This window comes from Colobus angolensis, unplaced genomic scaffold (assembly GCF_000951035.1).
Source record: "Colobus angolensis palliatus isolate OR3802 unplaced genomic scaffold, Cang.pa_1.0 Scaffold191, whole genome shotgun sequence".
Taxonomy (NCBI): domain Eukaryota; kingdom Metazoa; phylum Chordata; class Mammalia; order Primates; family Cercopithecidae; genus Colobus; species Colobus angolensis.
In genome coordinates this window covers 2,175,845-2,185,262 of record NW_012115055.1, presented here as the reverse complement: position 1 = coordinate 2,185,262, position 9,418 = coordinate 2,175,845, and positions in this window count along the sequence as shown.

Here is a 9,418-nt window from a genome sequence, read left to right as displayed (position 1 = left end):
CCAAAAGCAATGGCAACAACATCCAAAATTGACAAATGGGATCTAATTAAACTAAAGAGCTTCTGCACAGCAAAAGAAACTACCATCAGAGTGAAGAGGCAACCTAGAGAATGGGAGAAAATTTTTACAATCTACCCATCTGACAAAAGGCTAATATCCAGAACCTACAAAGAACTTAAACAAATTTACAAGAAAAAAATCAAAGAACCCCATCAAAAAGTGCACAAAGGATATGAACAGACACTTCTCAAAAAAAGACATTTATGCAGCCAACAGACACATGAAAAAATGCTCATTATCACTGGCCATCAGAGAAATGCAAATCAAAACCACCATGAGATACCATCTCACACCAGTTAGAATGGTGATCATTAAAAAGTCAGGAAACAACAGGTGCTGGAGAGGATGTGGAGAAATAGGAACACTTTTACACTGTTTGTGGGAGTGTAAAGTAGTTCTACCATTGTGGAAGACTGTGTGGCGATTCCTCAAGGAAGTAGAATTAGAAATACCATTTGACCCGGCCATTCCATTACTGGGTATAAACCCAAAGGATTATAAATCATGCTGCTATAAAGACACATGCACATGTATGTTTATTGTGGCACTATTCACAGTAGCAAAGACTTGGAACAAACCCAAATATCCATCAATGATAGACTGGATTAAGAAAATGTGGCACATATACACCATGGAATACTATGCAACCATAAAAAAGGATGAGTTCATGTCCTTTGTAGGGACACGGATGAAGCTGGAAACCATCATTCTGAGCAAACTCTCACAAGGACAGAAAACCAAACACTGTTTGTTCTCATTTATAGGTGGGAACTGAGCAATGAGAACACTTGGACACAGGGTGGGGAACATCACACACCAGGACCTGTCGTGGGGTGGAGGGAGAAGGGAGGGAGAGCATTAGGAGAAATACCGAATGTAAATGATGAGTTAATGGGTGCAGTACACCAACACGGCACATGTATACATATGTAACAAACCTGCATGCTGTGCACATGTACCCTAGAACTTAAAGTATAACAATAATAATAAAAAAAACACACAATGGAATTTTGGTCAAAGGATACAAAATTTCAGTTAGGAGGAATAAGTTCAAGAGACCTATTGTACCACATGGTGACTATAGTTAATGACAATGTATTGTATTCATAAAATGTGCTAAGAGAGTAGATTTTAAGTGTTCTCACCTCAAAAAATGATAAAAACATGAGGTAATGCATGTTAATTATCTTGACTTAGACTTCCACAACATATACATATTTCTGAACAAGATGTACACAATAAATGTATACAATTTGTATTTGCCAACTAAAAAAATAAAATTTTTTTGAAAAAATAAACAATCCTTAAACTCACATTATTCACAATAACACAGATCTTTTCCACATGACACTTCCTTTATAGATCCATGGCTTTCTTAAGCAGAAAATATTAAATATCCTGAATTATGAATTTTAAATAATGCCCCCAAACCAGATAAAAATTGTATTTATAAAGCAAAACTACAAAATATGGCTCTTGAAGATATTTAAGGATGAGTTGTTTTATTTTTATTTATGCATTTATTTTTTTGAGATAGAGTCTTGCTTTTTCTCCCAGGCTAGAGTGCAGTGGCATGGTCTCGGTTCACTGCAACCACTGCCTTCCAGGCTCAAGCAATTCTTCTGCCTCAGCCTCCTGCATAGCTGGAACTACAGGTGCATGCCACCATGCTTGGTTAATTTTCTATTTTTGGTAGAGACAGGGTTTCACCATCTTGGCCAGGCTGGTCTCAAACTCCTGACCTCAGCCTTCCAAAGTGCTGGAATTACAGGTGTGAACCACTGTGCCTGACCAAGGATGAGTTTTGTATGGATAAAGGACTGCATAGAAAGTAATCATGAATACCTAACGTCCATTAAGCTGTTAGAATATTTGTGCAAAGTATTTAATAGGAAAAGAAGCTTGTTTTACATGTATTCAATACACTTTGAATAACATGTTTAACTTATGGAAATATAAAAGAGAGAAAAGTAATAGTTTTTCTTCACATAATGAACACACAGGTATTATTTCCATTTATGGGATCCTAAATTCAAATTCTATTCAAAGGTTTCTTGGAAAGATGCTACATTTAAGCTAAAGGATTTAAAAATAATAAAGAGTCAATACATATTATTCACATTAAGTGTAGTAAAGTAAGATGTAGTTCACTAGCAGAGAGAGGACCTGGCTTAGCCTAGGTAGGGGAAACACTAAAAAGTTGACACTCACAGTTACTAATATGATTTATCATCTCCTGGAAGTTTAGCGAATTCATTTTGTAAGAGACTAAAATTTCCATTATCAGCAGTTGACATAACAGTCTACCTTTAAACTTTAGATAAATCAATTGGAAAGCTATTATATCTAAAAATAAGATTTACTTAAGAGCCAATTTACAAAGTAAAGCACAAAAATCAATATTTAAGTGTTATGCACTCTTCAGATACCTGTTTAAATATTATCCTCTAGAAGAAAATTTAAACAAGTTCACACTTTCTACTTTTCCTTCTGTAAGAGTTAAAGAAAGAAGAAAGAAACATGAAGAGCAGCTTAACAGTCAAAGATAGGTTTATTTTAAAGAATAAACCTGAGAGGGACTTCTGCTGAGTTAGTTCAGGAGCACTCTCTCTTACAGACTAACAGCATTTAAGGGTTCAGGGTGGGATTGCTTATCGCAGGCTCAGAGTATCTGTGTCTCTGTCTTGCTTATCTAGGAAGGAGAGTTGTGTGTCTGTTCCCATACATCTTTCTGTAGCTGCAGGCATAACCCCTGAGTCTGCTTTTAGCTTCCCCATCTTAGTGCACCTAAAAGGAAAAGAATGTGCTTATTTGGGTCAACTATTTTACTGGACCCCATTGTATGAGGATGAAGTTTGGTGGTTACCCAAGAGACTTGACTCCTCCTTCCATGCCCGAGCTGTCTTATCTGTGTTATACTGTCTGCTCTTTCAGGCTGCTTGCTCTTAGAAGAGAAGTGATTTCCCTGAAATGCGTGAGGTTAGAAAGGGAGCTGGAACTTCAAACTGTGATGTTTGTCCAAGATGATGGTGTTCCTGCTCTGTCACCTTCAGCATTCTTTATTAGTATGACAATAGTGTAATTATGTATTTAAGGGTTTTATAAAAATTGTAAATGTATTACTTCCAACAAAATTAAAACAAAAAAAGAAAATGTGACTAAGATTTTTTCTTAATTTACTTGGAAGAATAAATCGGTGCACATTGAAACATTTCTGTAAGGAAAAGTGAGAAGGAAATATTTACATCTATCAATTAAATGTATTGTCACTTAAATTACTTGCAATAGTTTGATAGTGGCTCAGGAATAGAAAAAAAACCCAGCAAAATGTGTCAGTGAGCAAATGAGTTACAAAATAATACCAGCTTTTTGCAAACTCATGGAATTCATAAACAAATGTTTATGCTTATGTTGACTATCTTTGCTTAGAGGTTCCAAGAAGAGAGACTTATGTGACTAGGGTAGAAATATGAGCTATTATATACAATTGTACAAATAGCTTGTACTAAGCCTATGGCTTCTCATATAATCATCAAATTTTGTAGTCCATTTTTCTTTAGGGGAGAGTTGGGGGAATAGTCTGAAACTCTTTTAATCTTTACCAGTTTTGATTCTTCTTGCTCTTGTAAGAAAATTAAATGAAGAATAGCATATTTTAAAACATATGATTATTAATTAGTTGCATAAATGGATGAACACCTTTGCTTTCACTATAAAGTTATAGGTGGCAGCTAGGGAATGATCAGAGAGCTTGAGTTTGTATGTTTAAAGATTATTTCAATCACTATAAGATTTTTTGGCTCATAAGTTTTTCTAGGTTAATATTTTGTGTTTCACGATGTAACTAAAGATATAGACTGAAAATTTTTGGTTTTATTCCACCATTGATAACATTACACATTTGGACTCTAAATTTCTAAACAAGAAAAATTTTAAATAACATTGTATTAGTCTGTATTCATGCTGCTAATAAAGACATATCCGAGACTGGGTAATTTACAAAAGACAGAGGTTTATTGGACTTACACTTCCACGTGGCTGGGGAGGTCTCACAATCATGGTGGAAGGCAAGGAGGAGCAAGGCACATCTTACATGAATGGCAGCAGCCAAAAAGAGCAAGATCTCCTCTTTATAAAACCATCAGATCTCATGAGACTTATACACTATCCCAAGAACAGCATGGGAAAGACTTGCCCCCATGATTCAATTACCTCCCATTTGGTGTCTCTCACAATACATGGGAATTCAAGATGAGACCTGGGTGAGAACACAGCCAAACCATATCAAATGTCATTAGAGATATTTACACTTACAGAAACTAATAAAGGTTTGAAACATGTAAGATAAATATAAACTGAAAAATGTCAGTTTGTCTCACCATGAGTCATTTTATGTATTTACATCTGAAATCTTGTCTTAGTAAATCTTCTTACCTTTCTGTCTTATTATGAAAGCTTTTAAATTGCCACACTTCTTTGAATTTTATCACAGCTTCAAAGAGCACCTTAATTTTATTTTTAAGCCTTTTACTTCTACTGAGGGGATTAATTGGAGACCTGCAGAATTTTGTTTTATACAACATTTTATTTGCAAGTACTGATATAGATAGATAAATAGGAAAGATAGATTAAAAACTGACAGAGAAAATGCATGGATTTTATGCATTTTAGAAATTAAGCATATTTAGTGTTTATAATTTTTTAGTTTTAGAGCATATCTTATATTTATTTTCCAATGGGGCAATTTGTTTAAATTTTATCAAAAATATTTCCTTACTATCATCAACAATTTATAAGGGATAAATTAGTACCTTATTTCCTCTTCCTAATATAATAATGCTAATTTTCAGATTTTTTCCATTATATTTATAAACAACACATCTATATTCATACAGAATTAATCATTTCAAAGTGCAGATAATGTGGGCAGAATCAAGAAAGATGTAAGAATCCTTATGTGGACAAAGAATAAATTCCCAACCCTCTTCCTATCACGAAAATTATGCATTCATTCAGTAGCTATTGTGAAAGCATTTGCCTAACAATATAAAAAATAAATAAATATGTACTTTTTACTTTATACCATGTATCTGCAGTATATTTATCATGTGTTAAATTATAAATATAAAAGATACCCTTAAAATTATAGTTCAAGGATATTCTAAACTTAAACGCAATTGAGGTAAAAATCAAGACTCAGAAATAAATTTTACTGCATACCATCTTTACATTCTGTATATGTCATTTGTCACAAATAGTAAAAACAATTAACCAGTGATCTAGGGTAAGCAAACTATGACCTGCAAGTCAAATCCAGCCTATAAACTAAGGGTTTGTTTATGCTATGCCCATAAACCAAGAATGGTTTTTATTTGTATATTTTATTTAAAATACATGGAAAAGAGGGAGCATAACTGTTCACTCCTTAACTGTGAGCTATGCATAGAGACTACCTTTAAACAAAATAGTACAGAAAGAGGTTGAAGGGAGAAAGATTAACTTGGTAATGGAGAAACCTGACAAATACTACTTCAGCCAGTTGATCAAGGTCAACATCAAAAATTATAAATCCTGTTGATAATAATGTGTATCCTGGATATGATATAATAAAAATGACACTTTACCTCTTTGATCTTTCACCCCAAAACCCAAATCTCCACTCTAATCATGAGAAAAAAATAGACAAATTCCACTAGAGGAGCATATTCCAGAAAACCTCAATGCTTTCAAAGTGAGAAAAACAAAGGAAGTCTGAGAAATCATCCTCAATAAATTGAAAATGCCCAGTAACACCACATAGAACTTTCTATTTATGTGCTGCTTTGGGAAAGGTTAGGGATTGTAGCAGCAAAGTGTTAGAAATGCTTACATATCCCAAGCCTCAGGCCATCTTTCAATAAAGCATTTTTATCATTTTGCTTTCTTTCCTTTGACACATTTTTTTTCTGGCAAATATCCAAAAACTGATTAGAAGATTAGCTTATATGATTTATAATGAAAGATTATTTATTTATTTTCCAAACATTGACAAAATTTGGCTGAAATAAATAAAATAAAAGAATTAAATGGAAAAAATGAAAACTAATATTTATTTCTAGATTAATACATTTTCAATATCTCTGATGGAATCATTGTCAAGTTTTCACAATTTTGAGGGTATTAATTGTATTGATCATCACCTAAAACTAAATTTTAAAAATATTTGTAATGGACATTTCCTAAAATTAATCATTTATTTAGAAAATTTCTATGGATTTGCCACAACATACTGTAGTAATCTAAAGTACCTATTGATTTTCCATTTATGCACCATACAACATATGACTATTCTTCTCATTAGCTTTATTTTATTTTTAAACCTGCCATCTTCACTTGCTTGTAAGAATATACACTTTCCGGGGTTGGAACGCTAGACCTGGTGACGTGGGTTCATGAGCAGAATCTTCCAATCTGTGGGTTGCGCAGTTCCATGGAAAAAGCACAGTTTCCCCAGCTGGGTCGCACGGTCACTCACTATCTCCCTTGGCTGGAGGGAGAGGGTTCCCCTGCCCTGTGTGGCTCTCAGGTGAGCTACCACAAATAAGGCATGTACCATTATATGCCTCTAAAATAACTCTTATTATGAACCCAATTGCCATCACTTTGAGAATTGTAATATCATCATATTTATCTTCTCATTTTACAAAGTTCCTTAGTAGCTTATGTCCCAAGTACAAATTTGTATATATTTTCTAGTTTCATTTACTCTTGATTTCTGTGCTGTTTAAATTACCTAAATGTAATTTTCAAGTTGTCTTTATTCTAATTATCCTCAATGAATACTGGAAATCTAGTGTAGTAAGAACTTGATGCATGCACACAATAGACATTATTATTACTGATTATTAGATCTTCATTAGAGTGTTTTTTATTCATTAATTTTCTGCATCATGTGACATCTATGAATTAGCATACTGATTCTTATTGCGTGGACTTTCGATATAATGCGCAAAGAACATTTCTTACAATAACACAATCTCTTTACACAGTAACTAGTCAATAGATAATTACTAAATTGTATAGATTAGGCTGCTGTCTTTGTTTGTGCCACTAAAACAAAATACCTGAGGAAAATTTATGAACAGCAGAAATCTAATTCTCACAGTTCTGGAGGCCAGGAAGTCCAAGATCAAAGCATTGTCAGGTTGGTATCTGGTGAAGGCCTGTTCCTCATACCTGACATATTTCTAGGTGTCCTCACCTAGGTATAAAGGACAGAAAGGTCAAATAGGGATGAATACTGACTTCTCATGTGGGAGAAGAATGGAAGAACAAAAAGGGCATAAGTTAATTCTCTCTGTCCCTTTTATAAGGCACTAATCCATTCGCGAGGGTGTAGACCTCATGACTTAGTCATTTCCCTACCAGCCCCACAATTTAATACCACCACACTGGAGATTAAATTTTAACTCATAAATGTTGAAAGATATTCAGACTACAGCATTCTGCTTCTTTTCCTGAAAATTCATGTGTTTCTCATAAGAAAAATACATAAATTCCATCCCAACAGCCCCAAAAATCTTACCTTTTTCCAGCATCAACTCAAAAGCCTAAAGTCTAGAGTCTCATGTAAATCAGATATGGGTGAGACTCAAGATACGAATTATCCTGAGGCAAATTGCTTTCCATCTGTGAATATGTGAAATCAAACAAGGTATGTGCTCCCAAAATACCATGTTGAGAGAGGAATAGGCTAGATAGTCCCATTCCAAAATAAATAAATAGGCAAAAAAGGGTGGATAAAACGTCCCAAGTTTATCCAAAACCAAACGAATCAAACAAAATTAGATCTTAAGGCTCAATAACAATCATTTTTTGGAACTCCATATCCTGCCTTTCTAATACACTTGTGTAGAGGTTGGCCCCCCAAGGCCTTGGGCAATTTCTCACCTATGGCTTTGCTAGGTGGATCCCATGGTTCACCTCTCATGCTGTTATAGCTTGGATATTTGTCCTGTTCACGTTGCATGTTGAAATTTGATTCCCACTGTTGGAGGTGGAGCCTAGTGGGAGGCGTTTGGGTCATTGTGGGGCAGATTTCTCATGAACATCTTGGTGCTGTTGTAGAGGTGAGAAGTAACTTCTTGATCTTTTAGTCCAAGCAAGAACTGGCTGTTTGAAAGAGTGTGTCACCCTCCCCACACCATTGCATGTACGTAAAATGCCTGTTCCTCCTTTGTCTTCTGCCATGGTTGGGGTTCTTATCAGACACAAATGTTGGTGCCATGCTTCTCGTACAGCCTGCAGAATCATGAACCAAATAACTCTCCTCTTTTAAAAAATAAGTTAGCCAGCCTCTGGTATTCCTTTATAGAAATGCAAAACAGACTAAGATATCTGCATTGTAGTTGCATTCCTGTATGCAACATTGCATGCTAGTATTTCTGGGGTCTCAGAAGTAGCCCCATTTCCGTGGTTCCACTACACATTGTCCTAATGGGGGCTCACAGTGGCTGTGAGCCCATGGTTTCACTAAGGATTGCCCTAGCAGAAACTGTCTGCAACAGCCCAAACCAAACTCTCTGCAACAGCCCAAACCCTGTGGCAGTTATTTGGCTCAGCAGTGAAGCTCTCCAGAGCATCCTTTGAAATCTAGGTGGAAGTAGCCATCCCTCCACCACTTGTACACTCTACATTCTTCATAGCAAGGACGACATCATGCCAACAAGGTGTACTGCTTGTGCCTTCCAAAGCAATAGTCTGCATTGCACCTGGGGTGGCAAAAAGCTTTGCACTGCAAAGAGGAGAATAAAGACTTGATGTGGCCCTGGGCAGTGAGCCCTATATCCAAAGAGCACACTGGGCCCTTACTTAAAACTTTTCTGCCTTCAAGGCCCAATTTATCTGGGCCTGGGATGGGAGTGACAGCCTGAAAGATTTCCAAAATGCCTTTAGGGTTATTATTTCATTGTCTTAATGAAAAGCTTCTGGCTTTCTTCTATTCATTCTAATCTCCCTATCATAAATTTGTTTGTCCACACCCTGATTTCTCTCCTAAACAGGACTTCTCATTCTTTAGATGGCTAGGCTGAGAGTTTTCTAATTGTTTAAGTTTTGCTTCCCTTTTAATTATAAACTTTTCTTTAATTCATTTATATATTTTTACATTTTACTATAAGCAGTCAAGAGAAGCATACAGTGTCCAGAACACATTGCTTAGAAATTCTTTCCGCAAGCTGGGTGTGGTGGTTCACAGTTGTAATCCCAGCCCTTTGGGAGGCCAAGGTGGGTAGATCACTTGAGCCCAGAAGCTCAAGACCAGTCTGGGCAACACTGCAAAACCCTGTCTCTAAAAAAAAAAAAAAAAATTAGCTGAGCA